Source organism: Austrofundulus limnaeus, unplaced genomic scaffold (assembly GCF_001266775.1).
Source record: "Austrofundulus limnaeus strain Quisiro unplaced genomic scaffold, Austrofundulus_limnaeus-1.0 Scaffold18, whole genome shotgun sequence".
NCBI classification, from domain to species: domain Eukaryota; kingdom Metazoa; phylum Chordata; class Actinopteri; order Cyprinodontiformes; family Rivulidae; genus Austrofundulus; species Austrofundulus limnaeus.
Window position 1 is genome coordinate 1,758,689 of NW_013952420.1, and position 10,985 is coordinate 1,769,673.

The window sequence follows — 10,985 nt, forward strand, 5'->3', positions numbered from 1 at the left end:
ACCAGAGTTCAAAAGAGGACAAATTGTTGGTGCACGTCTTGTTGGTGCATCTGTGACCAATATAGCAAGTCTTTGTGATGTATCAAGAGCCACAGTATCCAGGGTAATGTCAGCATACCACCAAGAAGGACCAACCACATCCAACAGCATTAAGTGTGAACGCGAGAGGAAGCTGTCTGAAAGGGATGTTATGGTCTAAAACCAGGTGTTTCAGTTTCATTGACTAAACCCTGTATTTGCACGTTGTGTTGTTTCACAAGTTAAAATAAAGTGCAGCAGCACAGGAAGAGAGTAACCATGCTAAAATCTGATATGTTCTTTCACTATTCGTACAGTGTCATAAATACAATCTTGAAGTGTAATGGAGGTCAAAGAAACCCTGCTTGAGATGTCTTTTCAGGCTTTTCTATACAATTACACAATTATGCACATATAGTAACACCATATATACATGTAAAATAAAGATCTCCTCATCAAAGCGGCACCTTAAAGTATATAAAACAGAGACTAATAGCGAGAGGGAGATGCAGAGACAGGCAGACAAAGGAAAGAAAGCAGGGATCAGTTAGGGTATAGTTTAAATAACGTTTAGGTGAATAGAGTGATAATAGATTATTTTGTACTTAAGCCCCTGTCACCCTTGACAACTTATACCAATTTATGAAACATTTTTTGTGTCCATCAGTAAATTGCTAATAAAAGTTAAGTATTTGATTAATTTGTCCAGTGTGACAGAGCCTTTACATAGGCTGACACCAAAAGGCTGAATGGACCTTGGTGCTCTGATGAAGACAGAAAGCCAAGTTGAGGTCAGATATGCCAGATTCATGTAAACACTACACAGGAAGACCAGGTGAACCGGCTCTAACCACTGCTGACCATAGTTTAATGTGAAACAACAAAACAAACCATGTTCACAAGTTCTATTTAAAACACTTGGAGAATATAATGAATATAATTTTTATTTGCATGCTAGTGGTGGGTGAAACTAGGAATTTTGGTATCTATGCCTGAGACCTTACCTAGTCTTTAAGAAAGCCTAACTTAGACTTTCCTTGTGCTTTGAGTCCCTTGCTTCTTGGTTTCCCCTTGTTGTGCATTGACGTCTTTTCCAAGGTCCTCTTCCTGGAAACCCTCCTGCTGTCACCTGCCCTCCGCTGGCGATCACCTTCACTTACCTGGCTCCACCATTGTTCTCCTGGCCACTCCTGGAATTCTCCATGTCCTCTCCAAGTCTGTGAGACACAAAGGATAAAGTAAGATTTTTTTCTACATCAAGATAATCCCTGACCTTCAGTCTTTGTGGACATAGAAACCCATCATCATTATATTGCTCTAAATCTTCCCGTGTACCACTTTAATTGTACTTATAATTTTACCTACCTGAGTGTAGTCTACCTATTGTTAGTTTGCTTACTCTGGGTTTATCTACTACTACAAATAGGAAAACAAAGTGCTGCCAGATTTGGGGAATTACAAAAATAAACCAGGAATATTTAAACTGAAGGAACCGTAACAAAGGCTGCAGGTGAGTTGTTGGACTTGATGACCACCCCCCCCAATAAATAAATAAATAAATAAATAAATAACAAAACTGAACAAAGCAGATAATAAATAGAAACAAAGCACAAGGAGATGCTACTCTGGTTTCCTCCATCTTTTCCCAAAACATGCACATTGAGCTCATTGGTGATACTAATTTCCCTTGGAGTTGTGTGATTGTTCATTGTGTGTCTTTCTTTGTTGAAGCTGCAATAAACTGCTAATGTGTCCAGTATTTATCCCACTTCCCCACTCCGTCTGAACGAGTGAATTTATTATTTATTAACCTTTATTTAACCAGGCAAATCCCACTGAGCTCACATTTCTTTTGCAAAGGAGGCCTGTATGTTTTTGTCTGTGGTAGAAAACCGGAGTACCCTGAGAAAACCCAAGCAAGCATGAGGAAAACACGCAAAGACCCCTGTTCCAAACCGGGACTCTAACCCAGGATCTTTCTTCTTGCTCTGAGGCATCAGTGCTAACCACTGAGCTGTCATGCAGCCAAATGTGTGTTCAGGCAGCAAAACCATTTCATCAGTGTCTGGAAATCATCATTTAAAACAGCTCACATTAGAAAACGATGATGCAATTGAATGACTGAGATTCCAACCCTCTCTCGGAAGCCGTGTTGTTGTCAACATAACCTCGAGGCGGTACTCCTCATTGTGGCAACATGCAAGCTGTGACAGAGACGCACAAGGTGAGTGTGACATTTTTACACACGGAGGCCGATAAAGGAGGAGCCTGCCACTTTCTGTCAGGCAAACACTGCATTGTTTTTCTCAGCGTGATAAAGTTGTGCTCATTTTATGTTTAATCATTTAAATATAGTATTTTCTAAGGACAGGTTTACTGTCAGTACTATTTCTAATGTACAGAGAAAACTAAATGAACAAGGATTTTTACATTGTTAAAGATTTACTACAGAACAATGTTTATTCAGAGCCACATCCTAGGTTGTTTCATTAGTTTTTCTTTGTCCCCCCATGTTTGTGTTTTATGTTTCACATCTAAGTTTCTTGTCTCTAAAGTAATTTGGGTTGCACTGTAGATAAAAACGAGTCATGTCGACGAGGTTTTAATAAGATTAGCAAGTCAATGCACACCTGAACACATCTAGGAAATAAATATATAAGAATAAAGCCTTTTAGACTGTAGAGACAAGTTACAGCTAACATCTGTTATTGATGGCCGTACAGTACAGCTGCACTCTGAAGAGTGAGGGTTATAAGTTTAGCAGCTGCAGACGAGGAGCCAGTATTGATAGCTTTTAATCTTTGCTCCTTTGAAATCCTCGCCATCCATCAGTTTAGACAAACTTCGCTACAAATCTCATTACTACTCCTCTCCAATGAGGCACCACAGAAAGTTAAAGATCCTGCTTGAAGAAGCAGTACTTCTTGTTTACTATCATTCCTTTTCTACTTTACTTTTTATGATCTTAAATGCAAGTCTATTTCTTTTCTGGACTTTCATTTCCACAATAAGGAATCAAGAAAAAACTCCACCGATTGTATGGGGTTGATCTTAAAATAATATAATTTCATGACATAAAATTTACCACATGATCAATGGTGGTGAAGATTAGAGGCTTAGCATTATTTGAAGGAATACATATCGCCCGCCAGCTTTCATATCAGAATTATAAAATAAAATAATTTTCTAAAGAGATGGATCAAAGTTATAGACATTTTGATTAAACTTTGCAAATAACCTTATGCATGATCTCAGACAATATTATGAGATCAGTTGGCATATGACTTACAGTGCCTATAAAAAGTTATCACCCCTTGAATGTTTTATGTTTTTATTGCTGTCGTAAATCAGTCATGGTCAGTATAAATTAGTCTTCTTTGATGTCAAGTGAAATCAAATTTCTACAGAGTAGGGCTGTCCTGATACCTGTTTTCTTCAAATCAAGTATTAGTATTTCAGTGTGGGTACTCACCAGTACTGATATTGAGTTAGAACTTAAACATTACACAATGACTTTGAAAACACATTTATTTAGAACAAGGCGCCTTTCCTTCCTTATAGACTACAGCTTTTTTGACTGGATCAATAGAGCATAATGTTGTTGCAACATTTTCAAATGAACAAAAACAACAAATATGATTTCATTATGATATAACTGATATTTAACAGCAAAGCAAGCTTAAATTATCAAATGGGCCCCTGTGAGTGTTAATGATGACTCTCGGCTACTACCACACTGAGTTTTATTTAAATATCTGTAAAACTGATTGAATCATTGCCATTCTTGTGTTTGCTGCTGTTACTTAAATGTGGCAGCCATCTTAAGTGAGTCAGCTGTAGATGTACACTCAATGACTACTCTCTAGAGCTTTTTTTCCTAATTTGTTTACTGGTTCATGAGATATTTTGCTATTGCTAAAGGCAAATACACACACACCCACAGTATAGCACAGCTATCTTTATGGGGACATTGCATTGATTTTTACCTAACCCTGACCCTTTACCCTACACCTAACCTCACGGGTACATACCTGACCCTGAATTGAACCTAAACTCAATTCACAGCTTAGTCCTAAACCTAACCCCCCCCCACCTACCAGCAGCATTTCCTCCCATGGGGACTAGGCTTAGGTTCCCATAAGTACCAGCTGGTGCCCGCAGTAAGGTTGTATGTCTAAAATGGTCCCCACCTAGCAGGGAATACACACACATATACTTGCATGCAAGATACATTTCACTTGTGCCTTCAGTTTAAAGAAAGAGTCATATCAGTCATGTACACACAGAGCAGGAGATGCCTCAGATCACTTACAATAACCAGCATTTGAAAAATGTTAATAATCCCTCCAATGGTTCCCATTTATGTTATATGAACATGGCTTTAGGAAATGAAAGTCATTTGATTGTCTTCTGCATCCTTGTTCACACATTGCTCTGCTTTAAGCTACTACATCCAATTTTCACCCTGATGATTATTATGTAGTGGATACTAATGGAATAATGGTGGAAGAAAGGGAGAGTGCAGAGGTAATTAGAAAGCAGTGGGTCATCTTGTTTGCCCAGAGGAGGATTCAGAAGGAATTACCTGATGAGGAGAGCTGGGAGACAGAAACTGATTTCATCTGGTGGAAATAAAAAGGAAGAAGGAAACAACAAGAGACTCAAAAACTGGAGCGGGATTGAACAAAAAGAGAAGATATAAATAGAGAGAAAGGAAAACAAAATAGTGTTTTTTTAAATAATGGAAAGTTATCAATGCTGCATAAGTCTTTGCAATAAGCTGCCTTCTGTTGTCGAGATTCTGAAGGAGTCAGAGTAGACGGGAGAACCAACAAGAACAGAGAGAAAGATAACTCTGTGTGCATGTGTGTTTGTGTGTGTGTGAGAGAGAGACTGTGCCCAACCAATAATTTCATAAAGAGAATTAACACGCCCACTCTGCTGCCTTCAGAGCTGTTCTCACATTCCACTGCAGATGATTATGATCAAAAAAAGATTATCAGATGGGTCTCTACAGTCGTACATAAAAAGAAAGGTTATATGCTGATGATGCTCTCTTGTATTGGACAGGGGATTTAATTTTTTTAAATTTAATTTTAATTTTTTGTTAAATGCATCAAGTGTGTTAATCTTTCATCTGGTTAGGCTAATTTTCCAGCACAGGGGTACCACATTGATAAACGCAAATAAAAACAGAACCATTTTTTGTGACAATGAAAATCTGAAGAAATCTTGATTTGAGGCCCAAAGTTTGTTGTTTGATGCCAAAACAAAGTTTCTGACCGTTTGTTTTGCTGCATTGTTTTCATTTAAGATGTCTTAACTCAGTGTTAGAAAAGATGGCACACCTGACTTACAGGAATAATGTGGAAGTTTTTAAAGGAATGCTTTGTTAAATGCTTACCGATAGCATCTTATCAGTCACGACAGCAGTCATTGAGCGCTGAGCATGAAAAAATGGGCAGAAGTTTGTGTGTAGCCCAGGCTCGTGACCTGTCATTGACACTTAAAGTAATATTTCACTCCTGAATGTAGTTTTTTATTATGGAGGTGGAGAATATAAATGGAATGTTTATGAAGAGAAAAAAGACCTGACTGTTGCACATTTTTGTGTGTTCCCATTATGCTGTTGGATGTATGTGTTGAATAAAGTGAGATTCCACATTTACTATGCCTCTTTTTTGACCAACAGCCATACAAGGACCTGTTTTCTATTGTTTTTCAGGCTTATAAAAACAACTTTTATTATAATTGACATACCAGTGTGAAAGAAAGCTACATTAGTAAGTACAAGTTTGTATTAGTGGCATCCCAGGTGGGATACCAGTATTTATACACATACTTGTGCTCATTCAAAATGCCTCAATAACCAGAGCCTATACCAATACAGGCATCAATACTGGATTTGAAACTTCATTAAATGTCTTACAGTTTACATTTTAAATGGAAAGTTTGTCATTTCCGTGTTGAAATTCATACAAGCTGAAACAAATTCTTATTTTTAATTTATTTTAAAACGTTTCAGCAGTACATACTACCATGTTATAAATTAGATTTGATTCAGTCAGAGGAGCTGTAGGCCTATAAGGAAGGAGAGATATCTTGTTTTAGACTTTAAAAAATGTGTTTTTGAAGTCACTGTTTACGTTCTAACTCAGTGAGTACTCTGTATTGGTACCTGGTATCGGCGAGTAACCAAACTGAATTACTTGTACACATACTCAGTTTGAGAAAAACTGGTATGGAGAAACTCCAAGTTTTATTTATATTTTACATTTCTTAATTGAGTGTCTGTGTTTCTCTGCAAGTGCATCATTATTGAGCATTAACTGTTAAATGCTGATGTTGCTGAGAGGTACTAACTATTGAAAATTATTTGACAGAATATCATTTCAAGATCTACTAGACTATCCTACAAACTGTTCAGGCTGCAACAAGCTGGAAATCCAGTAAGAGCTCAGTGACCAGGCAGGCTGATATTAGTAATACAAACCAGTATCACAATATTTCTCTGCTTTTTATGCAATTAAACGCTGCATTGACAGAGGTAATACACTCTCTGCGACTGGTTTAATGAGATACAAAGTATGAACAAAGTGAAAAGAAAGTGTTTATTATTAGATTTTGAAGTCGTGCTAATGAGGAATCTCAGACTTTCTAGTTGTAATCTTAACTTCTGAGTGGTTTTTCAGTCTTCTGAGCACAGAGAAAAAAGCACCATAAGCAGAGAGGCTTGATATTTCACTGGTTAATAAAAGATGCATTGTCTGGACAAAAAAAAGTGTCTGATGTGCTTGGTCATTATTGTTCATATAAAGGATTTTTCTCATTTATTTGTCATTACAATAATGTCACAGTCTGTGTTATCGGTGTTTTTTCACTTAGCTGTGGATGTTTTTCTGTTCTCTGTGTTCTTCTCCAGCTCCTCCCATTCCTGATCCTTGTCGTGGCTCACCAGGTGTTGTTTCTCCCTGAAGACTTCCCCATTTATATTCTGTGTGTTTCTGTTGGTTTACTGTCAGTTCATTGTCAGTCCTCCTGGTGTTCTGAGTCTCCTAGTGATTTTCCCCTCCTGCCTCCTTTTTACCAAATGATCCTTGTGTTTTGAGCCAGCTCTGGGGATCACATTCTGCATTGCTATCTAAAAAAACAGACAAATAAACTCTTTTACAAAACATTTCCATGAATTGGCCATTTTTACACCGCTTCCCACCATTCACAAATTACATACGGAGTCGTGTCCAGCATAGATGTGAACCTAAATGAGACAAGCATTGTGGAACCAGTGGAGATGTAGAGCAGAGCTCAGCTGTGTAGACATTACATTTTTCCTATGTTGTTCTTTAAACACAACAAATTAACTCAGTTTAGCAATTATTTTTGTTTCACTCCTTGACCAGATGCATGGACTATAAATCATCTCATGATGAAGACACAAAGTTGACTTACCATATTGTATGTTAGCTGTGTTGGGTGTTATGGCCTCGACACAAAGGTGCATCAAGAGTGGACTGGCTTCAACCCTCTTTGATTCATTGACCTGCTCAAAAATCACACCTAGGCAGCCAGAAGGCATCTAAAATCTGGCTTAACATGTTTGGTAAAAGTGTCTTCTGATTAGCATAGTAAAAATAATGAACACAAAGGATGGCATGTGTGTTGAACCCTCCTTAAATCACTTTCCAATAAAAAGATTTGAGAAAAGTATTTTTATTAACATCCAGCTGATAATTGAATCCATTCTAATGCAAAATTAAAGTGCCAGGACCAATTCTGATTAATCATACAGCGGGTAAAATAAGTATTGAACACGTCAACGTTTTTCTCAGTAAATATATTACTAGAGGTGCTAATGACATGAAATTTTCACCAGATGTCGGTAACAACCCAAGTGATCCATACATACAAAGAAATCAAACCATAAATGTCCAGAAATGAAGTTATTTGTAATAATGTGGAATGGCACAGGGAAAAGGTATTGAACACATGAAGAAAGGGAGGTGTAAAAAGGCATGGAAAGCCAAGACACCAGCTGAACTCTCTCAGTAATTAGAAAGCAAGCCTGCACCTTGTCAGTGCAAGTTCTGTAACCGATGCCATCATTATACTTTGCAACAATAAGGTTGTGAAGGTCTTGAGAGAGCTCTTTACTTTTACCCATCATCAGATGGTTCTTGTGTGATACCTGGCCATCATTTGGGACTGAACCAGCTGATATTAATTTGCACTGACAAGGGGCAGACTTGCTTTCTAATTAATGAGAGAGTTCAGCTGGTGTCTTGGCTTTCCATGCCTTTTTACACCTCCCTTTCTTCATGTGTTCAATTCTTTTTCCCTGTGCCATTCCACATTATTACAAATAACTTCATTTCTGGACATTTATGGTTTGATTTCTTTGTATGTATGGATCACTTGGGTTGTTACGACATCTGGTGAAAATTTCATGTCATTAGCACCTCTAGTAATATATTTACTGAGAAAAACGTTGACGTGTTCAATACTTATTTTACCCACTGTAAATTGTACATGAGGAAGAACTGGATTGCTCAGCCTAAAATGGCTTCCTCCTGTGCTGGATCTATCAACACCCACCAGCTCGGCTCCATATATCCGATTCTAACGGTACCATTTTGTCTTTAGGCCTGCATCTCGCTTTCTCGCTCTTTCTTTATATTCCCATAAATTCTCGCATGCAGCAACAAATCATTACAGAACGCAGATGACTCTCACGCTTCCTCCAAAATAGCAAGCGATACTTCAGTCCTGTGATCAAGGCTTAAACTTCATAGATTTATCCCCAACCTGCTGTTCGCCACGAAAATACGCCAGTAAGCAGCTCAAGCCTGAGCCATACGAAATAAATAAATAAAAGAAAGAAAGAAATAAACTTGAGAAAACGTTTTTAGGTTGTTAGTTCATGCCTGCACAGAATGAAGCTTTTTCATGTGTGACTAATGGCAGCAAGCACAGCCGCAAGTCTGTTTTTTTAATGTAAACACAACATTATTCAGCACTGGAAATGTTTTTTCTTGCATTTCATTTTTCCACAATAACCACCAACATGCCTCTGCAATAATTTTATGATTGGTTAAATGAATTTTTAAAATATGAAAGGCACAAATTAAGCTTATTTTTTAAATTTTAGTCATGCGTATTAATGAGAAACATTAAAATAATGATATTTTTGATTATGATGACAGTACAGAGAAGGTGTTAGTTAAACTTAGTACACCTAACATTTTTCATCATTTGTAGATCTTCAGGAAAAGCTGAAAAATAAAAAGAATGTGAAAAGGATTCAGTGGTGTGTTGCTGACAACATGTGGGATTAATGCCGCTTTTCCACACAGTTAGACAGGGCTGTGAAAGTATGTTGTTGTAACACTGTGGGGCTTACAGTAAAACACTCTTTCACAGGAATTTAAATGGTCGATTTTCTCCTCACCAGGGAATTTCACAACATGGATAATGGAGAACAAACGCCTAAAAAAACAAAGAGAGGAGTACAATTACAGGCAAAAAAAAAAATCCAATCTAGTTAGTGTACAATCTCCATTTCAGAAGAGTCTCAAAACTTCCACTTCGATAAACCTACACTGCACTCGTATAATTAGGTAAGTTTAGCTTAACTGAAATTGTTTGTGGAGCTTTTATGTTGTCATTTCCACAGTTTTAATCAAAAGTGTGTTTTGGATATTTTTTGTTTATTTTACTCCCTAAATCATGGCTGGTTTTTACTTGGTCTTGTTCAAGGACAGGCATTTTAAAATGGTACACAAATATTGGTTTGAGGCAGGGGGTATGCAAAATCAACTTTTTCTTAGCTTTACATCACACAATGTCATTCCTTCATCAAAAACATACATGCATGTTTGAATAATCCTTAAATCACCTGTGGTAACCATGTGGAGCTGTCTGAACTCTTGCTGGTACAAAGCCCTGCCTTTTTACCCAAAGCTCCTCCCTCAAGCTCAGTCTGCAGCTGAGCTACTGCCCCACAGAGAAAATCCCTCCCCAAAAGCATTGTAGTGAAGACTTCTGAAGTGGGAGTGTCTGAAATGGTAGGATGTTCTTAAAGCAACAGAGCCAATTTCAAGTCAAATTTATTTTTGATATACATCTTTTTCAGAACAACTGAAGGTAACAGTTAATTGTGGTGTAGAGTTGAGCTATGTGCCTGGAAAGTACATTATACCCTCCACCCCCATAAACATTTGAGTATTTGTAAATATAAAAAATACATTACGTTAATAAAGCCTTTATACTAAAAAGATGAATCAAATTTAAACTAAAGAAGGATTCCATGAAAAGGGTATGAACAATTACTATCTTACCTGTTTCTGACCAGATTAAGTCACTTGTAAAGATTCCTGTTAGAGCGCCAGGCTAAATCAGAAGTGCTACAACTAACTGCTGCAAAAAATATTAAAACAACATTGAATTTTACATAAATAATAATGTACTGAACAATTGATGGAAGTGTAAAGGCTTATCAAACAGTGTGTTCTGATATAGTTTTGAGGTTTTTGCATTGTTTTTAGAAATCCACTGTGGTCTTTACCTCACTCAGACTAGCTGCACTCTATACACTGATGTAAATAAAAGAACTATCTACAACAGTTAAGATACTAATTGCTCATAACCTTTCTACAGAACTTCATTAAAAAATCTATATTATAGTGTTAACTAATGTTATGGCAATATTTATTTAACAACAGAGACAGAAATACGCTGGTCAAGAATGAAGGTACTCCGTGAGATGATCAGCTGAGTTTTATTGCAACAACAGGAAACACAGAGAACGTGGCCTGTCTCTGTGCCTCTCTGTCTGTCTCTCCACACTGCTCACTGTCTAACTCTCTGTTCACTGTCTCGAGAGGCCTCATATACAGCATTCTGTCATCTAACATCGTGTGAGAATGAACAACCAATCATAACCTGCCCCATCCTGATACACGGAAATAGGT

At 37.4% G+C, this 10,985-nt stretch overlaps 1 long non-coding RNA gene across 1 annotated transcript in view; it reads right to left on the reverse strand.

Moving 5' to 3' along the window:
* LOC106514194 (uncharacterized) overlaps positions 1-10,985 on the reverse strand; it is a 35,477-nt gene that overhangs the window by 3,960 nt on the left and 20,532 nt on the right. Inside the window, exon 2 of the long non-coding RNA XR_001309867.1 lies at positions 1,023-1,235. This is a non-coding gene — a long non-coding RNA (uncharacterized LOC106514194). The remainder of the gene's footprint in view (positions 1-1,022; positions 1,236-10,985) is intronic.